The sequence below is a fragment of the Lepisma saccharinum genome, chromosome 23 (assembly GCF_977018435.1).
Source record: "Lepisma saccharinum chromosome 23, izLepSacc3.1, whole genome shotgun sequence".
Lineage (NCBI taxonomy): Eukaryota > Metazoa > Arthropoda > Insecta > Zygentoma > Lepismatidae > Lepisma > Lepisma saccharinum.
In genome coordinates this window covers 20,010,843-20,032,493 of record NC_139251.1, presented here as the reverse complement: position 1 = coordinate 20,032,493, position 21,651 = coordinate 20,010,843, and positions in this window count along the sequence as shown.

Here is a 21,651-nt window from a genome sequence, read left to right as displayed (position 1 = left end):
GATCGGCCATTCGCCACCGTTTTTGTGTGTGATCCTGGTTCACGATACTGACGCTTCGACTGTGCAGGCAGTTGTTTTTTTAAAATAAAAAGAGCGGAAAGTGATATCGAGGGCGTGCAAACGCTAGAGATGTTGGATGTACAACGCTGATAATTCGAGAACTATGTAAACTAAAAACGGCCAAAATAATAATAATAATTTGCGGTTCTGTGGTGCGAAGTCGTAATGTTTATAAATACTGTACTTTCTATCCCAGAACACAAAACATATATACATGTCATATATTACGTGCAAGGTAAATTAGAACAGAGCAATGTTTACGATATTGCTACATGGTGTTGGAAATATGATTGTATAAATTTACGAAAATACTTGTTACTGGCTATTTACACTACACGACAATATAAATATATAAGAATTAAGAAATGAAAAATTAAAATACTTACTACAGTACAGTAATAATAGAAATAATAATAATATATCTTCATTTGAGCGGGCGAGGTTCGGCGTAAGTTGTTCTCTCAAAATCGTATGCATTTGGTAAGGCATGAAAGTCCCGTAGAATAGCTACGGTTCCATGCTTTCTCCTTCTCGTTTTGTGTTGTGCCGTCAGTTCTTTTTTAATATTATTATTTTTTTACACTCCACTACATCCTTGTAAATACTGACAAGGTTGATTAGTACATCTCTCAAATTCAGAGAAGCTTGCAGCCCGAATTATTTTCTTCTCCTACATGTTGGTACTTTACCACATCACATTACTCTATGGGGTTCTTGATTGTCATTTGTTTTAGCCAACCAATCTGGTATAGCCTTACAAATTAATCTCGGATCACTTGAACGGAATCTCGAGAACGTCGTTTTTCGTTGATGCAATGCAAATCTTTAAGCCAAGATCATTTAGAGTGGATTAAAATTGATCTCTTTCATCTGAACTTCGAAATAATCTGCGTTGGTGCACGCAGCCATGAGACGTTAAACGCGGCAACAGAACGCAATAGACGCGTTTCCGGCGTCTCAGCGGGCGATAACCTTTAGGATAACATACAAACTTCTGGCATGGAAATTCCGTGGGCTTCCCCGTTTTATTTCAATAGAAGCAGACAACAGAAGCTCTGTTGCTTTCTGTTGCCGCGTCTCAGCGGGTGTTAACTTGAAGTTTCCACAGTAACGTGAGACAAATGCTGTGGAAATATTTCATTTCCTCTTATTTGTTTACCACATTTTCCATCACTCCCTCACTTTGTCGCCACGGTTAACCACCTAGTACAAATTGTCAATTTAAGTTGAATGAATTGAGCAAGGAAGGAGCTAGCAAACTGCTACATGTGAAACTTTTTTGAATTGTGTTACATCTTAATTTAGCATCAATTATTCCCAGAGTTGTTTAATGTAAAATTGTAGTTGAGATACCTTGGAAATAGGGTCTGTAAGTTAGGTATGTTATGAATCCTCATGATAATATTTAATTCGGCTTCCCCGATGAGTCAGTGGTATGGTTGTTCCCTTGTAATCAAGAAGTCCCTGGTTCGATACCCGGTGGGGGCATACATTGGTGCAGATCATAGTTATAAACTGTAGGTTTAATCCCGATTAGCCTTACTGTGCATAAAGTGGACTTAAACCATCAAATCAACCAAATCGACCTCTACGTACACACACACACACACAACAGGTGTGTTTGGGCTTGTCATTAACTTCATTCCTAGTGGATACTTCCTACGCTCACATCAGGTTAAGGTGATGAAATAATTTCACCTGACGTAATCAATCCCAAACACTCCTCTCAAAATGAGTGCACTTACATCATAGGTGTCATTTCAGCAGTTCACACGTTTCCCATCAGCATCCACGCGGCCTATAAATCTGTCGACCTTGAGTTTATATGTCGACATCAAGTGACCCAGCAACGAAAGATTCAGCGTGAACGCAGCTGCAATGGGGGCAGGGGAGGCATTGTCCCCCCAACCTTGGACGGAAATGAGTTCTTGGGGGTACAAGGGGGGCAAACATTGACGGCCAAGTGTACCTGCAATTACCGCCCACAACTTGAAATTTTATGCAAATAAAAATACTATTCGCAAAATTTTCTTGATCGCTTCGCTCGCAATACCTTCTTTTTTAGTCTTATCTTTTAGTCTTCAGTACCGTAGCTAGAGGGCGGCGGGAGTCTGCCCTGGGCGACGAACGACTTGAAGGAAAATAAGTTGTAAAATTGATTGATTGGGTTGTGGTTTTAAGTCCATTTTACGCACAGAAATGCTAATCGGGACTGAACCTGCAGTTTAAAGTGGGATCCGAACCACTGTGCCATGTGCCTCCAGCGGGTATCGAACCCGGGACCCCCTAATCACAAGGTAACGATGTTATCGTTATACCATCGAGGTGCAGGGGCGGCGCCAGAAATTTTAGACCGGGTGGACAGAAGCTGTATATTTATAAATTAAGGTGGACAGTATAAATCTAAGACCTTATATGAGTTGTACATGCACTCATGCTCGTCCCCCCCCCCCCCTGCAACATATACAGGGTGTCCTAAAACAACTTCAACAACGGTTGGATGCTGGTAGATATATACCAAAACAAGAAACTTTTCCTCATACTCATAACGTCGAAAGTGCTTAGTTTCTGATCTATCAGCGCTGAAAATCTAACCTGTATGTACAGTCACGGACACTTCTGGGTTATAACAATCCCATTAACTTTCAATGCAATCATTACAACCCAGAAGTGTCCATGACTGTACGTATACAACCCAACTCATGAAACGATCGCTCTGACGTAACTTCCAGGGTCGCGTAACAAGATTGCCACTTGAATTGAAAACAACAATCTTGGGAGTCTTATCTGGCAAAATACAAAATAATAATTATACTTGCGATGTTGTAAGCATAGGTGCGCAGAATAATTTATTTGGGGGTCCCTTAAGAGAAGTTTCAGTTACCTACCTGGACATGGCTAGCCTATAGTCGTAACTTCATGTTATTTTCACAGAAACTATTAAGGATGTGAACTTGAAATTTTATCATTATAGAATGAGCATTTGTTATCACTTTAGCACAGGTTTTACTATCAGCGTGTCGATATTTTAAGTAATGAAAGTAAACAATTGAAAATTATAAATACAAGGCTATATCTCTACAGGTATTATCAGCTAAATCACTCTCACGAAGTACATCTGTAGGTTCAGTTTACCATGATTTCTAACGCACATTAGCCTACTTCATAAAATATATTGCTGTAGCTGGTCACTCGATAGTTAATGCCATGTGTTACATGTCATTTTAAACCGTAGAATTCAGATGTAAGCAAAAATCTGAAAATTGATACACTTGTCATTGAATGAGAAGTGAGAGAGCATTCATGAAAGTCTTTGAACATGAAAGTCTTATTGGAAATGTTAGAAGGTTGCATTAACAAACAAGTCGGTCCTCGGGAAAAGAATATTTACGGGCCGATATGTGAAGGGGCTCTGCGATTTATCAAGGAAAAAAAATATTTACTACGTGATTACTGATTACTATAGTAAAGGAATATCACATTGTTTTGTGGAGAGAGAGAGACTCAGAGAGAGAAAGAGAGAGAGCTTGGTCATCTCAAATGAAACGAAATTCCTTATTTTTTTAGCACTGATATTATTTTAATTATTCTAATGGTAGTTCAACATATTTTCTTTATTTTTTAGAAGACATTTGGGGTAGCCAGGTACCTTTGGCACCTCCGTGTGCACAACTATGCCTCTAAGAAGTATCTACAGTATTTACAAACTGCCCAAGACATAGAATTTCCAACAGATACGGACTGAAATTCAAGACGCTTCATTCTAAAATGTCCCCATCGTGTTTCGAGTGTGGTGCAGTACCAATAATCGTGAATCGCGAGATTGACTTACGACGTGTTGATGAAATCGACGAACTGAGAAATGCAAACATAGTGTGTTCGCCACCTTGTTTTGTTTCACACTGCGACTGCTATTTATTTATTTCTAAATGGCTAATCGAGTCCCTCACATAATACGGGGCAAACCCCTTACTGAAAATAATGAATTGCAAAAGCTCTTGCAATAAAATGAAAAATATAGTTTAAACATTAATTAATTCGCAGATTAAAACTAATACATAATAACTAAAATCAATCCGATCTGGATATGGGTGTCACTGCATGACGTGTTCATTCCGAGCGCCCAATACAGATCAGCGTTTGACATAAGTATGAATGTCTTATTACCAAAATTTAAAAAAAAGCAAGAACCCGCGTGTAAATCAAATTCTTAGTTCATTCTACATAATATTTACCTAAGCTAAGGAAGGACATTTTGGCAAAATATCACCGAAATGTAATAAATAAATAAATAAATAAAATTGTATGTATTATGTTATGAAGCACAAAGTTCTAAAATTTTGTCCCTATTCCATGTGAGTTAACCATAAGAAAAATCTCATAATTACGTTAGTGATAGGGAAAATGTATCTGTAAAAAGATTTTGTGCCTCCCTGATAGCATAGTGGTAAAGTCGTCGCCTTGTGATCAAGGGGTCTCGGGTTCAATAACCGGTGGAGGCACACAGTGATTCGGACCCCACTTTAAACTGTAGGTCCAGTCCCGATTAGCCTATCTGTGCATAAAGTGGACTTAAAACAACAACTCGTGTAAGAAGATTCCTAAAACGATTGCTAACTCATCAAGACATTTTTTCTGTAGCTATTTTTCAAACCTACAGAACTGTTTTATCAAAATCTATTTTTGTGATTGCTTCTTATTAGTAGAATGAATATAGAATTATTATTATTATCTATTTTGGATTCGATATCGAAATTAGAAGATGACAGGTATATAAAATCGTGATGATGAAAGGGACATATCAAATTACCTCTGTCTTAGTATTTCAATGTAGACCTAGCAAAACAACTTTGTGTGTTGCTGGAGGAAGCAACGCGAAGAAGAGGTTTTTATTTGTTTAACAGATTACCCTAATCATACCCAGGGCGGAAGCCCGGAGTTGAAATCATCAAGTCACTCCACTCCACTCCTTCTACACTCAGTTTCAGTTATAACTTTTTGGCCAAGTTATGGCAGACAGTTAATTATATTTCTATATGTTATGCCATATTTCAAGTGTCTATTTCTTTTCATATTCAAAGCAATTTGATGCATCATCCCTGTGAAGGTCAGAAGCTGCATCCCTCAGGCCCATAATCCTGTTCTAATCTTGATCATATTCTGTACAATTTTGCGCCTACCATAAAGCCTCCTAAGCCTACTGGCTGCTTAAGCATACAAGTGGGATTACATCACATTTTTTGTTTCAAAAGATTTGGAAATTCCTTTCGCTTTCCAATGATAAAGTTAAGGAAGTTGAAAGAAAAGCTTAAATTAATTCCATTCAACTTATTATTTACTCTGACTTTTGTAAACCTATTCACGAAATCAGTGTTTCGGCAAAGGACAACAAAGCTTTTTATTGAATGATAATATGTGAACTTGTCTGTAATATAGATAATATTCACAAGTAAAATATACATGAAGTGAACACCATAATAATAAACTTATTTATTGGGCCATTCGCATTTTCCCAAGTGTATATATTTATTGAATTTGATTTGGTTGGCAATCGGGTGGGCACAGGAATTTCTTGGAAAGGCAATTGCCCACCCGTGGCCGTCCCTGTCGGGGAGGCACAAACGTTGTAAGAGAGAGAATGCATTGGCGTCCCGTGAAAGTGTTTGAGCCCTATTAAATCAATATTGATTTCAGCCTGCAAAAAAATTGGATCCAAAAATGTTCTTGCTCGCTTTGCTCGCAATATGCCATTGTTCTCTGTAATGCATTGTAAATTACCAGACAGAGAAATAAGACTTGTCTTAATTGATTTTGTTTTAAATGCATGAACAATTGTTTCGAGGAAAGGCAACGTGCACATTTGAGAAACAATTTATGTAATTTTTGCTGTTGGTTTATTGTGAGATGGATGAATTGGTTGCCTAATGGATTTAAATAATATGAGTTGTATATAATATGTATTAAATAAACTTTGCATATGCACACAATTTAGTGTCCACGTCGCTCCATGTTGCATATATCGTCGGTGAAGGGGCGAAATGGCATAACTCGAAAAATGTGATGGAAAATGTGAAACGTTTGGTAAAGAATGCTTTAAAATCACAGATGCGGAAAGACATGAAATTTTAAAGGACTTTTATGCAAGTGAGACTCAACAAAATAAAAATACCTACGCGAAACCAAACAGAGAGACTCAACAAATAAAAATACCTACGCGAAACCAAACTGAGAGACTCAACAAGTTAAAAATACCTACGCGAAACCAAACAGAGCAATTCTAAAAAACCTCTGCACAATGCATTGTCTTAGTATTAGATATATCAGTTGAGCCCGGTCCTAAATTAAAATATTCAGGACATTTCAGGTCAACATATTAACATAATAGTACAAAAATATTTTAAACAAATATTTAAGATTATTTATATTACAGTGTACTACTGTGTAATCAAAAAGGACTTATGAACTTATTGGATTAGTTTTAAGTGAAGCCAAAACAGTGTCGAGAGAGACATATTTTTAACAAGCTTATGAATAACAATCTGACAGATACAGGTGTATCCAAATCAATCTAAGAAGGGGGGGGGGTCATACTTTCTCAAAAACTTTTTCTGTACAAAAATCTTAAATTTGATAGAGGAGGACACTTGATCAATAAGCTTTTATAGGCATCTTAGCCTAATTTTAGTACAGGCAAGACCTCATACTTTCTCCATTTTATAATATGGCCTTTTACACTATGACAGCCATTTAAATGTGGTTTATCGAAATAACAGTTGGGCTGAAAAGTTCGTAGGCTGACTCATAGATGGCGTTACTAGAATTAAATCCATGTGATTTTTACTGAGTACTAACCTTCAAAAGATACGTGTATAATTTCACAGCTGCCGGATAATTAGTTCGTGAGATATAGCATTGTGAGTGAAGCAGCTTTTGTCATTGTGAAAAAATGGATAAAAAAGAATTTCGTGTGTTAATAAAGCATTGCTTTTTTGCGAAAAAAAATACTGTTGAAGCCAAGGCTTGGCTTGATAAACATTATTCGGACTCTGCACCAGGAAAATCAACCGTTGAGAAGTGGTTTGCTAAATTTAAACGAGGCGAAATGAGCATAGAAGACGATGCACGCAGTGGACGCCCCAAAAAGGCTGTTACCGACGAAAACATCAAAAAAGTCCACAAAATAATTTTAAATGATCGTAAAGTGAAGTTGATCGAGATAGCTGAGACTTCAAAAATATCAAAGGAACGTGTTGGACATATTGTGCATATTCCGCACATCAACAACAAAAAGGTAAGCTTGTGGAGCGAAAAGTTTCTTAAACGTATATCGAATTTCTATCTCGAATTGAAGCCATGACTTCCTTATTTCAAAGCATCCAAGCACATGAAGTAAATTGATTGAATTTGTGAGATGTAAATAATGCATAAAAAATAATATATTATCATAAATTAGAAATGTACATAAATCAATAATAATAATAACAGTTCCTGTTAGTATTTTCATGGCGTGTAAAGTTATATTTTAGCTTCCTTGAAAAATATATTGACTTTGCCCATGATACACCCCTCCCGCTTCCGCTTGGAAAATTTCTAAGGGCTTGTATACTCTTGAGCGCACTATATATTTCTTCAATGGAAGATAACAACGTTGTAGGGACACTACTCGATTTTCCATCAGAAGTTATATCCCTTGTAAAAGCACTTTTTAAATTATTGACTAATTTAATTTAGTAACACTGTTGAGCCTTGATTCATGCCTTGGTCATCATTGTAATGTTTAATTGAATTTAGATACAAATTAACATTTAACTTAAAGCAAAGCATGATTTAAACACAAATAGTTTGTGAGAACAATGAAAGATGCTTTGCATATATCACATTTTGCATCGTTTCTTTCTGGCTTTTTTGGCTAATCGTGACGATTAGATAAAATTGATGAAGGGACATTGGAAGAAAATAATCGAACTCAGAACTTTATTCAATCAATTTCAAGTCCTATATCCCTCTGCAAGATTTCCACAACATATCACATGGTATTATTATTATTATTATAATTATCATTATTATTATTATCATTATTATTTGTAATCGGCGTGCTATGTAGCTTTTTACTTTTTGTCTTCATGTTAAAACACGGAAGTCTGCATTTCCACCCAAAATAGCACAACGCTCGTTAGTATAGTTATTTTGCTAACTTTATTTGTCAGTCATTTAATTACATCCAAAATAATTTTACCAGTGCTCTTGTGTCCGCCAGATCTCTCCTATTTCATGTAACATTTGTTTCTCTTTTCCAGTGATTTATTCTCTGCAGGACAAGTATTTACGATTTTGTTTATGTAAAATATCATAAACGACAAAAACTGCAAAAATCGACAGAGACTAAAAGTATTTCCTCTCTTTTATTGTCAAGTACCAACAAGGTAGCATTTTCAAACTTATTTACACATCGGTCCCCACAGCGTCTGTACAGAATCAATCGTGTGTATGGAGTGTATGTGCAAATTTTCATGAATCTAGTGGACCTTGTGGGGACCCGAGCCCACCTGATTTCACAGGCCTTGTGGGTACTGGTGTCCCCACAAGGATAGGAAACGTTTTTCTTGTATAATTTGCTCACAATGTAGGTTACTTTTAATTTTCGGGAGTTTATAGTTTTACTGTGTTATTTGTCACATAATTTCAACAAACACATCAGACTACGACTGTGATTTCCCCCGGTCCCCACAGTGTATGTGCACTAACAGAGTCCCCACAAGGCAGCATATGCGCGTACGTGTGTACTTGTAGGTTTTAAGTCGCATGCTGTGAAAAATTTCGCGTACACGTATGTGTACGCGTACTTGTAGGTTTTAAGTCGCATGCTGTGAAAATTTTCGCGTACACATATGTGTACGCGCACTTGTAGGTTTTAAGTCGCATGCTGTGAAAAATTTCGCGTACACGTATGTGTACCTCGTTGACTGTGTGTACTTAAGTTAAGTTGTAAGTTGAGTTGCATGCTGTGAAAATTTCGCGTACACGTATGTGTACCTCGTTGACTGTGTGTACTTAAGTTAAGTTGTAAGTTGAGTTGCATGCTGTTAAAATTTCGCGTACACGTATGTGTACGCGTACTTGTAGGTTTTAAGTCGCATGCTGTGAAAAATTTCGCGTACACGTATGTGTACCCCGTTGACTGTGTGTACTTAAGTTAAGTTGTAAGTTGAGTTGCATGCTGTGAAAATTTCGCGTACACGTATGTGTACGCGTACTTGTAGGTTTTAAGTCGCATGCTGTGAAAAATTTCGCGTACACGTATGTGTACCCCGTTGACTGTGTGTACTTAAGTTAAGTTGAGTTGCATGCTGTGAAAAATTTCGCGTACACGTATGTGTACCTCGTTGACTGTGTGTACTTAAGTTAAGTTGAGTTGCATGCTGTGAAAAATTTCGCTGTAGAATTCATTTGGAAATTTGGAAACATCTTGAGAGGTACACGTATGTGTACCTCGTTGACTGTGTGTACTTAAGTTAAGTTGAGTTGCATGCTGTGAAAAATTTCGCGTACACGTATGTGTACCTCGTTGACTGTGTGTACTTAAGTTGAGTCGCATGCTGTGAAAATTTCGAGTACACGTATGTGTGTGCGTACTTGTAGGTTTTAAGTCGCATGCTGTGAAAATTTCGAGTACACGTATGTGTCTGCGTACTTGTAGGTTTTAAGTCGCATGCTGTGAAAATTTCGAGTACACGTACGTGTACCTCGTTGACTGTGTGTACTTAAGTTAAGTTGAGTTGCATGCTGTGAAAATTTCGAGTACACGTATGTGTGTGCGTACTTGTAGGTTTTAAGTCGCATGCTGTGAAAATTTCGAGTACACGTATGTGTACCTCGTTGACTGTGTGTACTTAAGTTAAGTTGAGTTGCATGCTGTGAAAAATTTCGCTTACACGATACTTAAACTGTTGAGCTGCATGCTGTGAAAAATTTCGCGTACACGATACTTAAACTGTTGAGCTGCATGCTGTGAAAAATTTCGCGTACACGTATGTGTGTGTACTTAAGTTAAGTTAAGTTGAGTCGCATGCTGTGAAAAATTTCGCGTACACGATACTTAAACTGTTGAGTCGCATGCTGTGAAAATTTGTATGTGTACCTCGTTGACTGTGTGTACTTAAGTTGAGTTGAGTTGCATGCTGTAACAAACGTACGTTTGTGTAATGTAATTTATTTATTTCAGCGAACGATCTCACCCCGGATGAAGAATTGCTGGTAAGGGTGGAGAATCCCCTCCCCAGTAATAACCGACGCGCATAGAATGCTGCAGAAAGCTTTGTCGCAATCAGCGCTGCCCAGGCACTCGCTTTTACTCAATTTGATTCTGGATACGGATAAAGAGCCCAGCTTGATGGTGAAAGTTATGGTTAGGCTATTGTATGAATCTTTTTTCAACAAATGATGATTTGTTGGGGTTGTGTGTTACGTTGATTGTGTTTGTTTGTCTGTTGCAGCAATCATGCGCATTGTTGGGCATGAGATTTCAAAACATTTGTCATACAACGACATGTCGAACGTAGTGTATGCTTTAAATTACGATGTGGCCAGAAGGCAGACAATGCCTTCGGCATATAAACACATTGACTTGTGGTCTTGCGTGGGTGTGGCCGACGACACTTGTACCTGCGAGCAATTTTTGAGCATAGACGGTTCGGATTGCGAATGTGAGTGTTGCCACACGCATGATTACCCAGAATGTTTCAGCCAGAGCAACAATGCCGAGCACGGAAAATGCATCGAGCGGTTTCGCAGCAAAATTGTAGATATTGCCGATTCCACTTTGAACGTGCATCGCACCGATAAACCGATGGCCAGGGCCTACGATTACCTGTTGCTTTTTTACTTTCCCAACGGGTTCAATTTCGTTTGCCCCGTGTTGAGATTACAACTCAAACTTTGCCTCTTTTTGTCCGCAAACAGAGTCAACATGTATGAGTTGGTTTACGGTCACCTGAGTGTAATCACGAAAATCCTTCTGTATTATCAACGCCACGGTTTCGACTCTACCGACGGCGAACCGTCGGAGTTGCACGATCTCGACGGGAAGAAAATGCTGGCGCAGGTACGGCTAGCCATCGTCACCGCTTCTCGCCAAAGCGCCACCCCTGGGTTTTTTGTGTAAATTCACGCACCAAGGACAGGAACGATTTGTTTCGAGATTTTTTCGCGCAAAACTTGCGACTGCTGCGCAGCGTGGCACCGTCCACAGCTGGATGACTAAAAAGTTTTGTGATGACACACATCAGTGTGGTTGGCATCAAATTATGTGAGTGTGTGTGTGTATGTGTGTGTATGAATAAATTGTATCTAGCACGCTATTGTCTATTGAATTTTTGCCAAGAATTCAAACCCAACAATAATTTGGTTGTACCTCGTGTCACCACCACCGCTTTCACCAGTCGTGTGCAGTTTATTTGTAATCTCTGTTAGTAAGAGATTGGTGGGTTAAATTGTTTGCTAACATACTGTACTTTTTAGGTGTCGATCCCCAGGATACCACATCTCCCCCTTGCTGGGTGCAGCCCGCGGCCAGCTGTGTACACTGTAAACTTGGTCCGTCTTGCGGCCTTCCACTCAGATTTTCGATATTTTGCGAACGCAAGGCTTACACACCTCGCTGCCCCGTAATTTACGCTTCACAAGAAGATTACGAGTGTTTCCGAGAAATTGTGTCAAACAAGCAGTGGCAACAGGAACTTACAACTTGCCTAGATAAACTGGCAGCGGTAACCGACGGGGAACCGAAATTAGCGGCATCTAAAGTTGAGCCGCGGCAAGAGGTGGAGGTGGTGACCGACGAAAAACAGAAATTGGAGGTGGTGTTTAAAGTTGAGCCGCGGCAAGAGGTGGAGGTGGTGACCGACGAGGAACAGAAATTGGAGGCGGCGTCTAAAGTGCAAGAGGTGGAGGTGGTGACCGACGAGAAACAACAGAAATTGGAGGCGGCGTCGACGGACGACAAGGTTCTGGGGGGGGGGGGGCAAGTGCACACGCACAAAAAACAACAACAACAACAACTAATCCGGTTGCAAAATTTCCCCACGTTTGAGCGTGTTTTCACTTTGAAAGAACTTTTACTATGTTGTTATCGTGATAGTGGTGATGTTGATTAGTTGGAGAGGAGGAGTTGTAGTTACTGCGACTCGGGAATATCCACAAGTTTGTGTGGGTGGGGAGTTGAGTGTGTTTTGTTGTTGTTTTTAAATTTGGAAATTTTTTGCGGGGAATTCAAACACACAACAACTTTTTTGGTTGCACCTCGTAATGGGGTAATTGAAAGTAAATTTATATTTACCACATTGATTTCTCCCGAGTCAATTACTGCTTTCAATTGAAAATTCAGAGTTTCTCAAAATTTCGGGAGGTGCTCTAGCTCCAACAGCTCCCTCCTGCGTACGCCAGTGGCCTGTGGGGAAGTTAATTACAGTGACTCTGACAGAACTCTGTTGGCAATAAATTGTTATGACTCTAAAGATAATATTACGCACAAAAAACTAGGTGTCACTCCGTTTGCATTCTTATTTCCCCTCTAAAGAATTAATCACTACAAGAAATATTTGTAACTGAAGCAAAAAGGTAATTTGTAATTAGTTATTTTTATGAAATAAAGTATATCTGAAATTAAAATATTTTTATCTGGAGCAAAAATAGAAAATTGTATTCCAGATGTTATGAAAAAGATTGGATTACATATGTTAATAATTGAATCTTTCTAAAATTTCAGGAAAAATTTCAATTCCTGAGATAAATTTGCGTGATCGAGAAAGTATATGTAATTATTGACCACCATCTTGTGAAGCACAGACTACCGCTTACGAAAATATTCTGTGATTTTGTTATGGAGTTGGTCTAACTAGTGTTTTAAAGTCATGTAATCAATGTAAACAATGCATTTCTAGTAAGTTAGGAAATTTTTTATAGTGTGCACACTTTTCCAAGAAGAAAGAAAAAAATATATATTACAAAAATACAATAATTTATAGTAACTGAAAAACGTGGCATAAGCAATCCATTTATGTATGAAAAATCATACATGTGACGATAAAGTCATGTGTATTAAATTACACGTACACTTAGTACTCCTACAGTTTGTTTCTTTATACAGCATATTTGCAGAAGATACAATTCAACATACAAGGCTATCAATATACGCTGTATAAGACAACATATTACTAACTTTGTTGATCGTGCCCGTTAAACGACAGTACTAAAAATTAAATTTGCAATAGAACTATTTTAATTTGCGCTGTTCTTTTTCATATTGCAGACGATCATTTATTCCAATGTTTATGTGATGAACGTTGAGGCTAATCGGTACAGTTTTATATACAGAGAGATCACAAAGTGTGCGCACCTCCTTTATTTTCGACACTACGAATGCTTGATATGCACACGTACGTGATGGTTTAAGACTGAATGATCCGGCAGATGTTTTTGCGGAGATTAACACTGGGTCACGAACGTGAAGGCATTTTCCACAGCTGCTCGTAACTCTTGTATTTTTCTCATTCTGTCATTGATGAACCTACGGAGGTGAGGTCGGAACTTTTTGGAAGCCAGGTTAAGGGAACTGGATAATCTTCAGAACCTCTTCCAATCCACCTGTCGGGAAAGGTCTTATTCAGGTAACGACGCACTCGCAACGCAAAATAATTCGGCTGTGCTATGATAGTGACAATCTCCATGCCGATGTTCTGTACTCTGAAACCATCAGGTATGTGTCCATATCAAGTATTCAACCGTAACAATCGTAGTGTCGAAAATAAAAGGGGCGTGCTCACTTTCTGAACACTCTGTAGAACAAAACTTTTGAAATTTGATTTTCTAAAATACACCAATGGAAGCTGCATAAAAACCCTTTCACTTTCTCTGAACTTGCTGCTGGGACAGTGCGAACGAAAAGTCTGAAATCAGAAATAACAGAACTAATAAACATCTGGGTGAAAATAAAACAAAAGTCCATAATTCTTCCTCGTCTAAAACAATGTCGTTATTGAATTTGGTTTTTGTACCGTCACCCCGCGCACAGTTTTGCAACGAGCCTCTGCCCGCATTCGCTTCAAACCTCCGTCTCGTCTTTTTCGAGGTAAAAAAAAGAGGTTTCCCTCGAATAGTCACATTTTCATCGGCTGACCGCTTTGTCGTTTCCCTATTCAATCGAAGGTTATTAGTTTATCTCGCAGGCGGGAGTTCAGTGTGGCAGTAATTCGTGTTTCGGAATCTGTTCGAAGGCTGGAATCAAGAGAAGATTAAAAATGACGTTTCCTCTGACGCTCAAAACCGATCGGCACGTCCCCTGAAGCAGTCGATTTAAATCCTTTTGCAATACTAAGTCAATTTCTTCCATCACGGATAAGCCTGTTTGGAAGCTTTGCTTAAATATCCGCACTAATTCCATGCGGATACATTTTTTTTAAAATCGAAATCTCACTGGTCTTGGCCGTCATACTCAATGCATTTTGACGAAATTTACAGAAAAGGTTTGAATTGCGTCAAAACATATTCACGTTCGACAGTTTTTTTGAAAATGTTAATTTTTGCATTTTTTTAGAGTGGAGTAACTCAGGGCGTATGGCAAATAGAGAAATGCTAGAGGACTCATTATAAAGATAAAACGCCAGAGTCTGTGCTAAAAAAGCAAACTATGTTGAACAAAGTTTGAACATTTTGTTCAAACGTTCAAATTTGAACTGCAATCCCCATCTCAAGCCCAATACGAGGGATTATGGAGGAATGAGGCCGGCGCCCGTGGCGGAGTGGTTAGCACATTGCGCTACGACGCCAGGGGTCGCGGGTTCAAACCCCCCTGGGCATCGATATTTGTGAGTGTCCATTCATCAATTTCATCATATCATCACCCATCCCCATCATCGCAAATTAACCAAAAGTGGCACAAAAAGCGAAGTAAAATAAAGCAAATCAATCGATCAATGGAGGAATGGGCGGGGACTATGACTGGAACAAGTAGTGAAAAGTAATTTCTAATCCTTAAGGAACATGAGTTTTTACGCCATTAGGCGTTATCCCATATGATTCTATAGTAAAACGATTCTTTTTAAATTTCCCTTAATATGTGAAGCATAACATTACGTCTTCTGAAAGATAGATAAAAAAAGGAACGAAATCTTTTTGGGTGTCTTCTTCTACTCAAATCTGAACGCTTGAACAGAAAGTTCAATTTCTATTCAAAATTAATGTTTGAACACGGATTCGTATTCTCTGAGACTTACTAGATCAAACGAGTTCTCTTGCACCTGTCTACCTGTTGTACTCTAGCTATAGTTACAGCATTTGAAAAAAAGGAGGGCTTCTTTTTTTTTAATAGTTTTTATTCCCCTCCTAAAAGTACAAAAATCAAAAGTTTTTGAAGATGTCGAACGGAAATCTGAGCGCCAGATAGTTTCGCAAATTTCGTCAAAATCCGTGACTATGAGAATCAGAAGCTGAGACAATTGACGTGAAATGATCGGTATTGCACAGTTACCTACCAAAGAGCATGCCGGTAAACAATGCAATGGCTGATACTAGACTTTTGGACCTTAATTTTTATTCCTAAATCTTTAAATTCTTCATACTTACACGTTAAATTTTAAATTTAAGTTGAATTAAGCAGAATTTTGAAAGTACCTAATATCTATCCTTGTCGTGAAAATGGAACCTAAGACGTTGAGCTGAGATAGAAAAACAAAGAATCGATTCTACGGTTAACAAGTTTAAGTAGAAAGGAATTAACTCGAGCACTTTTCTCTTCCTCTGTGATTGGCAGGACATTAAGGGGTTCCAGTTAAGTTCGTTCGGTGACGTCAAAATGTACAGCTTCGTCGTCAAGCTTGTTGAGAAGAATTTTGGAAAAGCTCCTTTTTCTCAATTCCTTTATCTCAATTCCTTTTCCTCCCTTTCTTTTCCTTAATTTTTCTCTTATTACATCACTTGTTTTCATTTTTCATCTATGATCAGTTTATAATTTACTTATGTTCATTTCCTCATTATGTATCTTATTCTTTATGCATGTGTAGAACTATTTTCGTACACATTTTTTTTTTGGTAAAAGTCATCCAGATGTAGTATGACGATTTCTTCTCTGCCACATATCATATTATTAGGCGCTCCAATACACATGGTCTTCACTTAGGATATGATATGTGTACATATGGAAAGTTAATTTTAGTTTAGGTAAAGCCACGATTAGCATGCAGTATTAATTGGACGTTATCCATTAAGTATATGTTGCTTGTGTTCATCAAAAGATAGGGTCTCCCTGATGGCGCAGTGGTAGCGTCTTCGCCTTGTAATCAAGGTGTCCCGGGTTCGATTCTCGGTGGAGGCACATAGTGGTTCGGACCCCCACTTTAAACTGTAGGTCCAGTCCCGATTAGCCTTAGTGTGCATAAAGTGGACTTAAAACTTCAACTCAACCAATCAATCAGTGGAACAATGTACTGATACTACGCAAAGAATGACATTGGAAGGTGAGGATAATTGAAGAAGCAGCTTTCGTAGCATTGCGAGAAACCAAGCAATCCCAGTGCAGAATTCAGACAAATATGGTCACTTCTCCGAGCATAAGAGGAGCAAAACTTAGTATAGGAAAGTATCTAATTATGGAATAGCAACCCCTTTTCTTTTTGCAAATTCAGCCAACTAAAGAGCCTTTAAGTACTGACAAAAATACGGAATGTCCCATAAAGGGGTTTACACTATTTGAATGTTAATAACAGAGAAAGTATTACAGATAACCTGATGGAACTTGTTGTATCTGGATCTGTCATGATTAGTGCTTGTTGCCATTCATTTGTTTTTCTTTAATTTCAGTTCATTTGCCAGTAGTGACAAGTAATTGACAAGATGGCTGGGAACCTTTCCGTTGAGCAACGGAAGTGGATTTTATGCACAAAAAACATCCCTTGGCTGGCCTATTACATTATAAAAAGAAACAACATCAAACCAAATTACCACAAAAGATGTCTTCCTCCTGTACCGCACATGTTTCAAAACAGCTATGCACTACTACACAACTAGATAATTATTTCCCGCTCCCACCTGTAGTTTAAAGCACTAGACAATGTATAAAGTCCAATTAACAGTGCAGGGTGATGTAGAACAATTGTCACTAACATTCGAAGAATTATTAATAATTAAATTATTTAATTATCAATTGTTTCATCTGTTTCTACTTTGTTTTTCAGTCTCCATCTTAATGTCAACGAGCGTGTTGCTTTACCATTTGGAAAACAATACAAGATGGAGCTTTATTTACGGGGCATGAGTTTACAATACCGGACCACTCTCGAATTTCTAAAAAATTTCGCCTACTTACTAATTTCGGTGTGCTGATGACGTATCTGTAGTTCATATTTGGCGGACACTTGTTAAAATTGTACATTTACGTGTAGAACTTGTAAAATAACCTTGGGATTTACCACGGTGATTGTCCATACACAGCAATTCGGAACCATCTTTCTTTCGCAATTCATTACTGGTCTTCTTTTGCGCACAACAATCTGGCTACGTTGAATATTGACGCCAGACGAGGAATGCCTACGAGGTTAGGTTAGACCTGTTAGGTTAGGTTCCATTAGCATAAATACAAACACAAATTAATATTTTCGCTAAGAGACGCGTTACCTTGCCTTGCCTAACATGAAAAAAGTTCTCTCCCGTGACGTCAGAACACAATGTTGCTAAAGTGTTGTGCGATAAGTGACACCCATTCGTGGAAAATGGCGTGTTCCGTGGAGCTGCTGTTCTTATGGTAGGGTTACGTTACGTTAAGAAAACATAGTTTATTTCGTTTTTTTCTAGATTTCCATACTCGACCGCCAATTATTACATGCAGATTCGTGATTAGGAGTTCACAATTAGTGAGTAAGCGAAATTTCATAGAAATTGGAGAGTGGTCCGGTATTGTAAACCCGTTCCATTTACGGTAATAATCAGTACATTGGCACATCACCCGGTATATTAGCAATTCATATTTCTAACGAATATCTTACGAGGATAATTTATATCACTATAACTAATATTTGGATCGGCTTTCATTTCTCAAATTTTACATTTGTAGCTTCGTAAATAGTCATCTTGACATACTAGTATTCTTTTAAAAAATACTATCTTATCGGTATTTTCACGGCACCAGTATCCGACTTATTAGGAACTCCAATATACAATTATATGTAGATTTAGTCTCAAATAACTCATGGCTTACTATTGTTATTATTATTATTATTATTATATACAGCTTTTAGCAACGTAAAATCATCATGACACTCATATCAATTAATATGGTTTGCAGAAGGGATATACGTACAAGTATGTTTGTTTGCTTCTGAATCTGTTTTGACTAAGATATAGGATATTTTACTGTACATATATATAAAAAGAGTGAAATATTAAGAATTATATGAGACTTTATGTTATTATAAACAAAAGACAGAAAATTACAGAAATCTAGCAAGCGTTTGGACCTAGGCATGAAATAAAATTTCCTAACTATACGAGGGCAAATTGAAAAGTCTTTGCCCCTATTTTTTTCACAGATATATTAGTGTGATTGAGAAACCAAGACATGCATTCAATGCAATAGGTTTTTCTCGAAACGGCCCAGCGTTGACTCTCGGTTACTCCGCGGCACGGAGCTGGTGTCAATTTGCAAATATTGCTGTAGTACTCAATACGTCCACGTAGTATGAACAGCGTAGTGTTATTCGTTTTCTATGGAGCAAGAGACGAACGCCCATCGAGATCCATAGGGAAATGCAGTCGATGCATGGGGACAAGTGTGAAGTGTGCGGTGGTGGTGTTGAGTTCGAAAATGGCCGAGAAGACCTTTATGACAATGAGCGGTCTTCGTTCACAACGGAAAACATTGTCCGCATGCAAACAGGACCATTGACAAACTTCAGTCATTCGAATGGGAAATTCTGGAGCCCCCAGTGATTGCCACGTGTTCGGTCCACTGAAAATGGACTTACAGGACAAATGTTCATTTGCGACGAGGAAGCTAAGACCGCTGTCCGGCGGTAGTTCCACGATCCACCGGCCCAATTGCACAACAGCGCCATCTCCAAACTAGTGGTGCGATGGGACAAATGCCTGAATTGCTGTGGTGACTATGTGGACAAATAGTGCAAGGTACATAGAACAATTCCTATATTTTGATTTCGTGCAACGTTTATTATTTCGCCTGAAAAAAAATAGGGCAAAGTCTTTTCGATTTGCCCTCGTAATTTACTGAAAGAGAAAGAAATCATGTGTGTTTTGTTTCTGATTGGCAGTTAAATAATAGTGGTAGTATAGCGACTATTTTTTTACTGGATCTGCAGTTTGGATATGTCTGTTCCCATCAAGAATTAAAGGTCGTCGATTTATCACAATCGAAAGAGATGTTGCCCATAAAGCAGGAGATGCGCAAGCACCAGTTTTCAGTTTGCACACCACTACGGTAATGTCGTCTATGATTTTACCCGCAAAATATTGGAGCTAGCATCCTGAATATTCGGGACTGCTGCTGCCATGTGGACAGCAATTCTATTAGTCGGATGCAACGATAGATGGCAGTACTAGCATATCTTGGGGAGTTTGTGTACAAAATTTCACACAGGTGGCTGGACGAGGTGCCCATTTACGTCATATTATTTGGAGTAGTGTATGTGATGCATGGCGATCTTGAAATGCATTGCTGACGGGAAAGCAAGTTCTGCATCAGTCGCGACCACCGACGCAAGTGCGCATGCGCTAACTGGACGAGTCCACTGACAACATTAGGGGTGGCGGCTGCAAGTGGAACGCAAACGGGAAGCAGGTTCAGAATAAGTCGTTGGCTGATGGAATAACATTGAAGTTTCACACATAGTAACGTAGCCGATAAAGTACGTCGAGATGGGAGATAAATGTTGTAATACCCTTCAAAAAACACAACAAAGCGAATGATAAACAAAACCTACAGCATGTTTTTAGCTATGTACCTTCCCTGTAACGTGTAGATTCGTCCTTTCGAGCTAGTCTCGTCCTGCGCTGTTGGAGAGTACCAACTATGATCAGGATCCTTGTACGGAAATTTCTGGTTATTCCAGAGACCATATCATAAATTAAATATCTCAAAACTGTCACACCGGCAAGTATTTCAATATGCACAATGTTTATAAAGATAAGTTAAACATTTAAAAATATAGTACAAAATCAAAGTCTTTATGTAAACAAATTACTGAAAATGTCTTGAATATTCTCTGAAAAACAAGGTTATTAGTTTCTCTCAATCTTCGCAAAAATAGTGAATGAAACTATTGAAATGTTGCAACATGTTGCACGCAGATGTATTCAGTCTCTCAGCGAGATGTGTCTCTCTGTCCACAGGGCAATGAATACAATAATTTACCCAATAACAATTCATCAAGGGTCCGATGTTCGAACACCAATCACTCACTCACTCTGTATTGCCATAACGTGAGAGGAATTACAATCGCGGGCTTCATTAATTTCGCAGCCCCTTTCCTGTCCACCGGACGCGCTTCAAATATTCAGATACAAATGCGTTTACGCAATTACGCATCCACAAGTCTCGAATTTTGATTGGCAGCCAATCCCAGCAATGTATTCGGCATATGGAGGCAACACACCGAGGATTTATTCCAGTTTTTACTTTAAGCTGAATCAGGTCATTTCATCACTGAGTTTCTTTTAATTTTTTGTTATGTTTTAGCTATTCTGTTTGAAAAGGTTGATAAATTAGACCTGGTTGACTCAGTCTACTAGCGTGTTAAGGTACAGTCACCTGCAATAAAAATGGCACACTTACATCCTGAGACACTCTCTTCCCTGCAAGGCGTTATGTGTGTTGCCTAACTCTACGGCGATTAGGGGATTTTAATAGCCTATTTTCAATGGTAACTTCTACCACCGCCATAGAGTTAGGCAACACACACAACGCCTTACAGGGAAACACTAATTCAGGATCTATGTGTCCCATTATTATTGCCGGTGACTGTACGTATTAACCATGCTGTAGTCTCATAATTTTCAGGTGTATGCTAAGTTTCGTGAAAAGTTAAGCGGAGAGCATATTTTCAGTAACTTATGATTATGTTTCCATTAAAAATCAATTAGTGTTGCTTGTGTGAAGTAACAGTTTGTATGCTGTTAACTACTTTATAAACACTGCCAATTTCACTAAAATTAAAAACTTGTAAAAATCCGGACCCCGACATGCAGGACTTAGCTTAATCCGGACAGGCAAAAGAAGAAAAAAAAAAGCAGAATGCAAGGTTTTAAATGTGGCTAGAAGTCAACAATAGAATTTCCCAAAGAAAAGGCAGTCAACCACTGACGAAATTTTGTTTCCCGCAGACTTTGCACTGTACTGTATAGTGTATTTAGGCCTATGCCCTTTAAATACACCATAATAAACGTGTTTTGTTGCTATAAACGGAGTAATTAATGCACGTTCTACTGTTCTTTTAGGTTATTTAAGTTAATCCGGACAACTTATCCCCCCATTAGTCCGGATTAACGAGGTTTTACTGTACTTACAAAAGAGAGCCAAAAAATCAACAGAAA